The sequence below is a fragment of the Podarcis bocagei genome (assembly GCF_964188305.1).
Source record: "Podarcis bocagei genome assembly, chromosome: 11".
NCBI classification, from domain to species: domain Eukaryota; kingdom Metazoa; phylum Chordata; class Lepidosauria; order Squamata; family Lacertidae; genus Podarcis; species Podarcis bocagei.
Window position 1 is genome coordinate 63,575,899 of NC_138136.1, and position 12,890 is coordinate 63,588,788.

Sequence of the window (12,890 nt, forward strand, 5' to 3'; positions counted from 1 at the left end):
AAAGTGTTGGTGCTGACCTTTAAAGCCCCAAATGGCCTCAGTTCTGTATACCCGAAGGAGCATCTCCATCCCTAGCATTCAGCCCGGACGCTGAGGTCCAGCGCCGAGGGCCTTCTGGCGGTTCCCTCACTGCGAGAAGTGAAATTACAGGGAACCAGGCAGAGGGCCTTCTCGGTGGTGGCGCCCGCCCTGTGAAACATCCTCTCATCAGATGTCAAAGGAAATAAACAACTATCTGACTTTTAGAAGACATCTGAAGGCAGCCCTGTTCAGGGAAGCTTTCAATGTTTGATGTTTTATTGTGCTTTTAATTCTGTTGGGAGTTGCCCAGAGTGGCTAGAGAAACCCAGCCAGATGGCGGGGTATAAATATATTATTATTATTATTATTATTATTATTATTATTATTATTATTATTAGTTTTTATTTGTTCCTTATCACTACTGCTGTGGTAATTGTGTGAATCTTTTCATGCTGTAAGCTACCTTGAGAACGGTTTCAACTGTGGAAAGGAGGCAAGCTAACCTAGTTGACTTTAAAAGAGGTTTGGGTACTTACTGATACAATAAGATCATATTGTACCAACCACACCATATTAGCAGAACTTGAGTGATACTTGTAAACACAACAAATACCGTTTGTGGAGTAGATGGGGACAATATTAAAGAATATAAAACTGCGAAAAAAACAATAACAGTATAAACAGTACAATGAGAATGACTGGAAGACTTGTTTTGTCAGAAGTCTTTTTTATTTAAGTGTTTCTTTAAGTATTAATTAGGAAGATTAAGGTTTTTTATGCACATAAATCTGCTTTTTCTTCTTTCTTTCCCCCCTGTATTTTCTTTTTTCTTAATAGTTTTTTCTTTAATTTTCTTTTTGTAGTATGAGATTGTAAATTCTTTGTAACGTAAAGGGACCCCTGACCATTAGGTCCAGTCATGGACGACTCTGGGGTTGCGGCGCTCATCTCGCTTTATTGGCCGAGGGAGCCGGCGTACAGCTTCCGGGTCATGTGGCCAGCAGGACTAAGCCGCTTCTGGCGAACCAGAGCAGTGCACGGAAACGCCGTCTACCTTCCCGCCGGAGCGGTACCTATTTATCTACTTGCACTGGCGTGCTTTCGAACTGCTAGGTTGGCAGGAGCAGGGACCGGGCAATGGGAGCTCACCCCGTCACGGGGATTCGAACCGCCGACCTTCTGATCGGCAAGTCCTAGGCTCTGTGGTTTAACCCCCAAGCACCACCCGTGTCCCAGATTCTTTGTATATGTGTGTAATTTAAATTAATAAAGATTATTTAAAAATAATAATAAAAAATAAAAATAGAAGAGGTTTGGGGAAATTCATGGAGGAGAAGAGGGCTATTGAAGTCTACTAGCCAAGATGGCTCTGCTCTGCTTTCGCAGATGGAGGCAGCAATGTTTCTGAATACCAGCTGCTGGAAACCATGGAAGGGAAATGTCAGGGAACTGACATTGGAGGGAGAGGCGAAGGGGAGGCTCCCAGATGATGCTGGCGAAGGACCCAGCAGCAGGGGGAGAAACAGCTCAGTAGAGGGGGAAGCCAATCAGCGCAACACCAGGGATGAAGGGGGGCAGACGGGGGAAGTGGAGAGAGGGCTCCAGGACTCTCCACTGGACATCAGTGAGGAGAGCCCAGGTCCTCCGCTACCCACGCCTTCCCTGCGCAGAAGACTCCCGCGCAGTGAGAGGAGGAGGAGACTGGGTGTCAAACAACTTTTATGCTGGAAGAAGTTCAAGAAACGCCCACTGACGGATTCTGCCAATGACTGAGGCAGCCACCATGAGAAGGGGCTGTGCAGTCAGAAAGGTTTAACAAGGCAAATTAACCGAGAAAGGCACCAGCTTACACACGAGTAACTCATACCTATTACAGGAAAGAAGGCTCCTGTGCTCAGATCCTGTTTGTGTGTTTCCCATAATGAACATCAGGTTGCCCACTGTGAGAACAGGATGCCGGACTAAATGGGCCCCTGCCTCTCCTTACGTTCTGATGTTAGAAATGGCTCCTTGTCAAGTTTTCCTTCCCTTCTCTCGGAAACTTGGGCGAGAAGCTCGGCTCTGATTCATTTGCTTTGTTCACAATTTCATTAAAGCCAGACTTCACTGCCAATTAGTTCAACCAGTTCATTTTAGGCCGAACTAATGAAACGACAGTAATTGAAGCTGATGTTTGGGGCCCTGATTAAAATGTGAGCTTGGCGGATTAATTTGCACCAAATTCAAGCAAAAGTCGCACTGGTTTGAAGGGACTCTGGCTCTGTTCCTTTCTGCCCACAGTGCCGCAGTAGCAGGGGTACCGTCTGGTTCTCAGGATTGTGGGTGCCCGCCATCGCAATAGAGATGTGTGACGTAACACACACGTGTGCATGTGACGTTGCATGTCTGCATTGTGGCAGCCGGCAGTGGCAAATCCTCTTTCTCCTCCTATCTGCAGGCAGGGTCTTTTTCCGCGAGGAGGGTCTTGGACTTGGAGGCAGAGAGACTCCCCAGAAAAGGAAAATGGTGCCTCGCTTGCTGTCTGCAGAGGGCAGTGCTGAAATGCGGCCTAGGACCCACGTACCTACGGGACCGCTTCTCCTGGTATGCACTGTGGAGGACCTTAAGGTCCACAAATGACAATATTTTGGAGGTCCCAGGTCACAAGGTGGCTAGATTGGTCTCAACTAGGGCCAGGGCCTTTTCAGTACTGGCCCCGACTTGGTGGAATGCCCTGTCCCAAGAGACTAGGGCCCTGCGGGACTTGACATCTTTCCGCAGGGCCTGCAAGACAGAGCTGTTCCGCCTTCTTCTTCTTCTTCTTCTTCTTCTTCTTCTTCTTCTTCTTCTTCTTCTTCTTCTTCTCCTCCTCCTCCTCCTCCTCCTCCTCCTCCTCCTCCTCTCTCTCAGAGTAGTGCCGCCTGGCACCTGCCAGCTTTTTTCATTGACTTTGTGGGTTCCTGACCCCCACCATTATATTATTGCTGCTACCCAAGCACCCATGGCCCCCTGGAGTTGGCTCCTATGTCTAATAGAGAAAAAAATCTCTGGCTCTTGAAGTCACTCCTGTCGCTGAAGGAGAGAACTCTTTCACTGAACATTTCCTGAAATGTCGAAACAGCAACGAATTACTAGTGTTTGCATCCATGACTGAAAGGCACTGTGTGAGAAGCGATTAAGCAATTGCTTCCATGACCAGGTCATCCTGAATTTGCAAGGAGGCAGGGAACTGTCCATTGCTTGCTTATCAAATCCAGAGGACTTAAAAAAAGGATGCTAGGGTCAAAAACTGTGTGTTCTGCTCTTGAGAGTGCAGGGCTCATCTTGACCACAGATGAGGAACCCAGTGGCCCAGTGATAGCTGAGGGTGAGGGGAAGCACAGCCCAAAATATCTGGAGTGTTAACAGGAAGCTGGCCTAGACTTTATGCGGGAGAAATTTGGAGAAGCACATCTTCTTATGAGATTAAGCAAGTTCACGAAGGGTAGAAATGACCTCAAATGGTTGAGGGAGTTGGGTACTTTTAGCCTGGATAAGAGGAGACTGAGAGGTGATAGGATACCTATCTTCAGAAATCTAAAGGGCTGCCATGTTGCCACATGGAAGATGGAGCAAAATTGTTTTCTCCTTGTGTGAATGTTCAGGGATGCAAGAGAGGATATATTGTTTGATTATAGCCTTTCCAACTTGTGTAAACAAGTTCATAATTTTAGCAGAGTAACATTCCCCTTTTTAAACTAGCAACGGATGCCTTTGCTCAGGCTCACTAAAGCCTCTATAATAACTGTTCTGGTATTTCCCCCTTATTCCCTCATAAAAGATAAGACATGACACAGTCTTCCATAAAAGTATAAAAAGAATTTACTCACATTCTGTTCACAATCGGATCCCTGAAGGCAGACTTAGCTTAGAAAAGTTACATACACCTGGAAACTATCTCATAAGGAGACAGTCCCTTTCGCTTCCAGCCAAGAGAGCATCTTTGGCTAAGCAGAGGTTGCTTCTTCGATGCATGTAGTCAAAGAGAGAGAGATGGCTGCCCTGCCCTGTGCTTTTGTCGTTACCTGCACAGGTGAGGCCACGCCCACCTCTCGTCACATGCAGAGGAAGTCTGTCCCAGCCCAGAAGGAAACAGGAAGTTTACCTGCTGGCTGGACAAACATTCCTCCCCATGTGTAAACATGTTCACTCTAGGAATGTTGTACTTGACTGCTCTTGTGTTTCACATCCCACAGGGTAGGACCTGAACCACTGGATTCAAGGAGATTTCGACTCAACATCAGGAAGAACTTTCTGGTGGTAAGAGCTGTTCAACAGTGGAACGGTCTCCCTCAGAAGGTTGTGGACCCTCCTTCCTTGCGGGTTTTAAAGCCGAGGTTGGACGGCCATTTGTCATGGATTCTTTATCTGAGATTCCTGCAACACAGAGGGTTGGACTAGATGACCCTCAGGGTCCCTTCCAACTCTACAGTTCCACAATGACTAAATGCAGGCTGCCTGTAAAGAGGTAAGTGCTGGTTGCTGTGGAGATACAATAATGGGCAACCCTCGTTTGGAGGCTCTCGGGGGCATCTGGTTCCCTTCTGTCGGGAGACAGATTGCTGCCCGCGATGGCTTTCTCTCTGCTCCAGGAAGCCCAGTCCAATTTGTTTACACATGGAGGGCTTAATCAGAGGCTAGAAAAATGAAAGAGAGAACAAAGCGCCTGTGGCAGATAATTAGGAGCTTTTGAAATCCTCTTTGGAAGACAAAGCCTGGCCGTTGTCTCAGGAGCCCCTTCAGACTGATGTGTTATTGTGGTTTTTTTTGCAGGTGTATTCTGTAGACTTGCATGGATGCAATAGCAGTGGCTTAGCAGCGTGCTTGTACTTGACTGTCCACATATTATTCCTTTTTATTAGTCGTCCTGTGATGTTCCCCCCGTGTGACTCCATGATTGCCTTATGGAGGGGCAAACTAGCATTATATATATATAAAAAACAGTGCCACAATGAAGAGGAACATAAGGAGAGACTTCTGGATCAGGCCAAGGGGGTCTCATCTAGTGCAGCCTCCTGTTCTCATACTGGCCAGGAAACACAGAAGCAGGATTTGAGCAGGAGAGCACCTCTCCTTTCTTGTGCATTGCAGCAACTGATAGCCATTGCTGTCTCTGACCGAGGAAGCCAAGAAAGCCATCAAGGAGATACTGCCCAACTGTCCTGTTCTGAGTGGCACATCCTGGATTGACGGAAGTCTCCCTGGCTTCTGATCCCTATCCCAGATTTCGCTGAGACCACATAACACCGGTCTTGAAAGATCTACACTGGCTCCCAGAATGTTTCCAAGCACAATTCAAAGTGTTGGTGCTGACCTTGAAAGCCCTAAATGACCTTGGTCCAGTATATCTGAAGGAGCATCTCCACCCCCATCGTTCAGCCCGGAGACTGAGGTCCAGCGCCAAGGGCCTTCTGGCAGTTACAGGGAACCAGAGAAGCCAAGTTACAGGGAACCAGGCAGAGGGCCTTCTCGGTAGTGGCGCCCTCCCTGTGGAACGCCCTCCCAGCAGATGTCAAGGAGAACAACAACTACCAGACTTTTGGAAGACATCTGAAAGCAGCCCTGCTTAGGGAAGTTTTTAATGTCTGAGGCTGCCTCAGAGGGAAGGAAGGGGCATTGCCCAGAGGTTTTCACAGCTTCAGATTGGCTGCGGGAGCTGCACCAGTTTAGTGTGGGGCCTGACAGCAGGGTCCGCAGAATTTGTGGGCTGGATGCTGCCCACCGGGCTCGTAAATCCGGCTGATTTACGAGCCCGGTGGGCTGCATCCAGCCCCCGGCCCGTAGTTTGCTGACCCCTGATCTAGCCTGAGCGACTTCCTGGGCCATCAGACACCTAGGTTTGGGCCTTGGCAACATAATCTCACCCCCTCCAGAAGCCCCAGCCCTGGGAGTTTACGTGCTGGATATTGGTCACAGAGTTTGGAGCTCTCTGAGAAACGGTGAGTAAGAGGTGCCATGACAGAAGTTTATGAAATGATGAATGGCACGGACAGCTCCTGATGGTGAGAGCTGTTCAACTGTGGAACGGACTTCCTTGAAGGTGGTGGACTCTCCTTCTTCGGAGGCTTTTAAGCAGAGCTTGGATGGCCACCAGTCAGGGTTTATTCAGCTGAGATTGCTGCAGTGTAGGGGGTTGGATGAGATGCGCCTCAGGATCCCTTCCAACTCTACCATTCTATGATTCTGAACATCCCTAGACTGGACCTGCGCAACGTGTGATCTCCCAAGTCTCTTCTGCACAATCTTGATACAATCTGGACAAAGCAACGCCCCTGCCCTTGCAGGAGAAGCCGCTGGGAGATCATGCCCCACAATCTGGTTTGAAGGAAGGGTTGTGCACACCACACCTGCCCCAAATCCACACCTTACTCCCTTGCTTATCCTGGGATCCTCAGGGGCCCAGAACCTCCCATTTGTGCAAAGTGGAATGGAGCCAGCGCAGCCTCTCATCCTCCTATCGTCTCCTTGAGCAAATCTCATTACAGGCAGCCGCTAATTGAATCCAAGCTAATGGGGATGCGGCTGATTAGGAGCCTGGTGGTGTCCTCTGTTTTCCCTGGGATCTTGGGATGGCTGTTATCCCTTCACTCACTGACAATCGAAACCAGGGCCGGGGGCCAGGCAGCGCTTTCCGTTTTCATTGTTGCATTAGTGCCCCCACTTCCAGCCCCCCCTCCTGAGTTTGCAGAGAAAACCTCGCAAGTCCTGGTGCCAGGCGTCATTTCTCCCTGGCGCGCCGCCACCAGGGAAGCTTTTTGCACATAAACACACACACACACACACACACACAGACCTAAGTGCAAAATTGTTTGCTTCCCAAATAGCCTTATTCCAGCGGGCAGCTGGAACGGAGGAGAAAGGGAAGGTTTCACCAAAGGGGAACTTGTGGGTTTAAAGCAAATGACACAGGTCTCTTAGGAACATCTGTGGAAGCAGGGGCGTATGAAGGGGGGCAGGGGGACAGTCAGCCCCAGGTGCCACCCTGGGCGGGGGGTGACAAGATGGCCCACTGCCTCCCTTGAGAGCCAGTGTGGTGTAGTGGTTAAGAGCGGTAGTCTCGTAATCTGGGGAACCGGGTTCGCGTCTCTGCTCCTCCACATGCAGCTGCTGGGTGACCTTGGGCCAGTCACACTTCTGTGAAGTCTCTCAGCCCCACTCACCTCACAGAGTGTTTGTTGTGGGGGAGGAAGGGAAAGGAGAATGTTAGCCGCTTTGAGACGCCTTAAGGGGAGTGAAAGGCGGGATATCAAATCCAAACTACTACTACTACTCTCCTCCTCCTCCTCCTCCTCCTCCTCCTCCTTCTTCTCCCCCAGCTGTAGATCGGCCGAGGGTACGGGCTGACGCTTGTGCGCAGTCTCTACGGACGCTGCGCATGTGCCTCTGGGTGGTTCGTCCCGCCCCGGGTGCCAGAGAGGCTTCCTCCGCCACTGTGTGGAAGATGTGCTGGGATGAGACGAAGGGAAGTTTTGGAAGGAGAGCAACCACTTTGCAAAAGACTTATGGGCCGGTGCACACCGCACCCCCTGCACCCCCTTCCTCTGCCAGCGCGGCTAGTCCAACCCCTGCGATGCGGGAAACTCAGCTAAAGCTCCCATGGCAGAATGCCGTTCAACTTCTGCTTGAGCCAGTGTGGTGTAGTGGTTAAGAGCGGTGGACTCGTAATCTGGGGAACCGGGTTCGAGTCTCCGCTCCTCCACCTGCAGCTGCTGGGTGACCTTGGGCCAGTCACACTTCTTTGAAGTCTCTCAGCCCCACTCACCTCACAGAGTGTTTATTGTGGGGGAGAAAGGGAAAGGAGAATGTTAGCTGCTTTGAGACTCCTTCGGGTAGTGATAAAGCGGGATATCAAATCCAAACTCTTCTTCTTCTTAAATACAAACAGTATAATAACTAAAATCAAATTCAAAATGAGGGATAATAATACACCATAGAGGATTTTCTGCATATGAATGAAACCCACTTTGCATTTGAACCCGCCCACTTTTGCCACTGGCCCCACCCACCAATGGCTGGTGGCCTGTGGAAGCTTGCCAGGAAAGGAATGCAGTCCCCTAGCTATGATCTTTTCAGAAAGTGTGGATCTGCTGGATCTGTTTCATCCTTGCCAGCCTCTTGAGGTTTTCTGGGCTTCTGGGAGGCAGAGAGAAAGGCAGAGGTGGATGTGGGGAAGTGTGACCGGTTCTCCTGCGCTGGGTGCCGATCTGAGAGGGCGTCACAATGATGACTCAGAACAGTAGATGAGAGGTGGGGACAGGCTGAATTTTGGCATCAACGCCAGTCGCTGCTGAAATCTGAAAGTCCTCCGTTGAGGAGGGCCAAAGTAAGAGAGACTGGAGGCTGCCCAACAGATCTGATTGCCTTGCTGGAAGGAATTATGAGCCAGAAGAGAATGCGAGTCCTGTCACATTGCGGGGCTTTTATTAAAATCTTGTCAAAATAGCAATCTCCAAATGAATTCAGATTGGCTCAGACAGGAGGTGGGGAAATAAATGGCTGAGGCGGCTCTTATTGCGAAGCTGCTTTTGGAGCGGAGAGCTATTCTTGTGCCTTGCGGTAGGATGAGTTCATGGGTGCACCAATGTGTGAATCGCCTACATGTAGATGGATTGACCCGATGGGGACTTCTTTCAGGTGTCTGCACATTCTGGGAGGAAAGGGGATTAAGGCAGGTTTAGAACTGGATCAGGAAAACAGCCCTGACTACGAGAACAAATCAGCAGTAACTGCTGAGTTAATTGCTGGGGTGGGACTCCATCCTTTCAAAGAACATTGGGGCAGGTATTTTGGGGAATTGTCCAGGCCTTAAGAACATAGTAACAGGGAAGTAATAGTGCCACTGTATTCTGCTCTGGTCAGACCTCACCTGGAGTACTGTGTCCAGTTCTGGGCACTACAGTTCAAGAAGGACACTGACAAACCGGAACGTGTCCAGAGGAGGGCAACCAAAATGGTCAAAGGCCTGGAAACGATGCCTTATGAGGAATGGCTAAGGGAGCTGGGCATGTTTAGCCTGGAGAAGAGGAGGTTAAGGGGTGATATGCTAGCCATGTTCAAATATATAAAAGGATGTCACATAGAGGAGGGAGAAAGGTTGTTTTCTGCTGCTCCAGAGAAGCGTACACGGAGCAATGGATCCAAACTACAAGAAAGAAGATTCCACCTAAACATTAGGAAGAACTTCCTGACAGTAAGAGCTGTTCGACAGTGGAATTTGCTGCCAAGGAGTGTGGTGGAGTCTCCTACGTTGGAGGTCTTTAAGCAGAGGCTTGACAACCATATGTCAGGAGTGCTCTGATGGTGTTTCCTGCTTGGCAGGGGGTTGGACTCAGTGGCCTTTGTGGTCTATTCCAACTCTATGAGTCTATGATTCTATGAACATAAGAAGAGCCTAATGGATCAGGCCAGCGGCCGATCTAGTCCAGTATCCTGTTCTCATAGTGGTTCTGCAGATGGCCCATTGAGAAAACAGCAAGCAGAATTCAAGCACAAAATCACTCTTTCCTCCTGTGGTTTCCAGCAACTGGGATTCAGAAGTATTTTTGCCGCCAACTGTGGTGGCAGAATTATTATTATTATTATTATTATTATTATTATTATTATTATTATTATTATTACTATTACTCACCCTCTCTGGCCAGAGCCGGGCTCAAGGCCACCAACACCAGTAAAATTGCAGTAAAAACATAATAGGGGGAAAAAACCACAATTTAAAATACAGGTTAAAATGCAATTTAAAATGCAGCCTCATTTTAAAAGTAGCCAATAGATCCAGACCATAAGGGGAGGGAAACAGATGGGTCAGACTGAGTCCAAACCAAAGGCCAGGCGGAACAACTCTGTCTTGCAGCCCCTGCAGAAAGATGTCAAGTCCCGCAGGGCCCTAGTCTCTTGTGACAGAGCGCTCTACCACGTTGGGGCCAGTACTGAAAAGGCCCTGGCCCTAGTTGAGACCAATCTAACCACCTTGCGACCTGGGACTTCCAAAATGTTGTTATTCATGGACCTTAAGGTCCTGCGCGGGGCATACCAGGAGAGGCAGTCCCGTAGGTACGTGGGTCCTAGGCTGCAAAGACATCCTGACTAGTAACCATCAATAGCCCTCTCCTCCATGAATTTCTCTAGTCATTTCTCTAGTCTAGGTTGGCAGCCACCCCTGCCTCCACACTTGTACTACGTGCTGTGAGAATAAGTCCTTTTATTTTATCTGCCCTGAATCTTCCAGCGTTCAGCTTCATTCAGATTTTTCTTTGGCCTTTCCAGCTGCCTCAGACTCTGTGGCTTGTGAAGAAACAAAATCATGAAAACATGAAACTGCCTTGTTCCATCGGTCTTTGTTGTGACAGCTTGGCTGTGTGCACCAAAGCCCTGACAATCAGCTGATCATCTGGGCTTGCAAGACACTATTAAAAAAATGGGTGCCTGACACTGTGGTGATGTAATCTGATTGACAGGTAGGCAGCCCTGCTCACCTGCCCAAATTAGTCCTAGGGGGTGGGGGAGATAAGAATCCAGTTCACCAACTCTGGCATCGTTCTGAACTGCTTTGAGGTTGTGTTGGGGTGTTGTTGCTTCTTTTCCCAATGAAACAGAACTTAACCTTTGAAGGTGAACCAGAAACTACAACTAATCCAGAATGCGGCAGCCAGACTAGTGACTGGGAGCGGCCACCGAGACCACATAACACTGCTCTTGAAAACCCACATTGGCTCCCAGTACGTTTCCAAGCACAATTCAAAGTGTTGGTGCTGACCTTGAAAGCCCCAGTATACCTGAAGGAGCATCTCCACCCCCATCATTCAGCCCAGACACTGAGGTCCAGCGCCGAGGGCCTTCAGGCAGTTCCCTCCCTGTGAGAAGCAAGGTTACATGGGACCAGGCAGAGGGCCTTCTTGGTAGTGGCACCCGCCCTGTGGAACACCCTCCCACCAGATGTCAAAGAGAAAAACAACTACCAGACTTTTAGAAGACATCTGAAGGCAGCCCTGTTTAGGGAAGCTTTTAATGTTTAATAGACTATTGTATTTTACTATTCTGTTGGAAGCTGCCCAGAGTGGCTGGGGAAACCCAGCCAGATGGGCGGGGTATAAATAATAAATTTTATTATTTTTATTTTAATGAAATAAATAAATGGATAAAGTAAGCATCCCCTATCTGCTGTGTTTAGGGAAGCTGTTGGCCAAATATACCCACACACTTGCTTTCCTCTCACACTCTCCGGGAGAAGACATGACAGCCCCCTTCAAAGATCTGAAGGGCTGTCACAGAGAGGATGGCGCAAGCTTATTTTCTCCTGTTCCCGAGTGGAGAACCCAAACCAATTGATTCAAATTGCAAGAAAGGAGATTCCAACTAAACATTAGGAAGAACTTTCTGATGGTAGGAGCTGTTCGAAAGCAGAATGGACTCATTCAGCAAGTGGTAGACTCTCCTTCCTTGGCTGTTTTCAAACAGCAGTTGACTGGGAATCTGTCTTGTATTCTTCAGCTGTGATTTCTGCATTGTCTAGATGACACCCTGTTCCCTTTTAAAATGTGGCTCTTTTAGCAGCAAGAACCCTCATTGCAAAGCATTGGAAGACACAAGATCTACCCACCTTGGAAGACTGGCAGATGCAACTAATAGATTACCGTATTTTTCGCTCTATAACACGCACCCGACCATAACACGCACATAGTTTTTAGAGGAGGAAAACAAGAAAAAAAATATTCTAAACGAAACAGTGGATGTATAATTTTGCAGTTCATGTTGTGGCTACAGATATGTGATCTGACGGTGAGTTTGGGAAAGCCCAGTTCAAAAATCCTGAGGATCCATGTGGATCCATGCTTTGTAACCACGTTTTTGCACCACTGCGGCCCCAGGCAACAGTGGGTGCGTGATTTTTTGGGTGCAAGCTGTAGCCATGGACATGCTATGTGATCTGATGGTGAATTTGGGGTGACCCAGTGCAAAAATCCTGAGGATCCATGTGGATCCGTGCTTTGTAACCAGGCTCTTTGTCCCTCTCTTCTCCCCACTAAGCAGCTCTTCTCCCGCTTTGCTGTTTCAAAGCAAGCAAAGCGAGCCACGGAGGAGGGAAGGAAGGGGAACCATGGATCCTCTGCTCATGACTGCAGCAGATCCCCCCGCCATCCATAGGCATTCGCTCCATAACACGCACAGACATTTCCCCTTACTTTCTAGGAGGAAAAAGGTGAGTGTTATGGAGCAAAAAATACGGTACATGGAGATGGCGGAAATGACTGGCAGAATCCGAGACCAGGGAGAAGAGTTGGTGGAAGAAGATTGGAGGAAATTTAAAACTTATTTGCAGAAGTACTGTAAAATTTTTGAATGCTGATGACATTGAAATGAATTGCAGGGGCTCTAGCAACAAGGTAAAATGTAAAATTGGATTAATAATAGATAAACTAATAGGACACGAATTTGCTGAATTAATTATTAAAAGGGATACAAGAACGGGAGACGTGAGGAAGTCAGGAAAATAAGTTAACTAAAGATGAAATTAAGAAAGAGGGAATTTTTGTGTTTTTTTCTATATGTGGTTTTCTTTTTTTCCCTTTTTTCGTGTTTAAAGTGTGTATTTTTGTATTTTGTAACTTTGTATTTTCTCTGTCTTTGTATTTTTCTGAACTTTTTATTGTTAAAACTTAATAAAATATTGATTAAAAAAATAAAATAAAATGTGGCTCTTTTTTGGTGTGTGTGTATCAGTGGGTTGTTGTTTTTAATTCTGATTATATATGTTGTTGTCAGGGGTTTAGGAGCAGAGGCACGGGCAAGGGAGGAAACAGAGAGCGAAGGGGAGGAGGCAGAAGAAAAGATGAGTGATGACGACGACCCGAGAT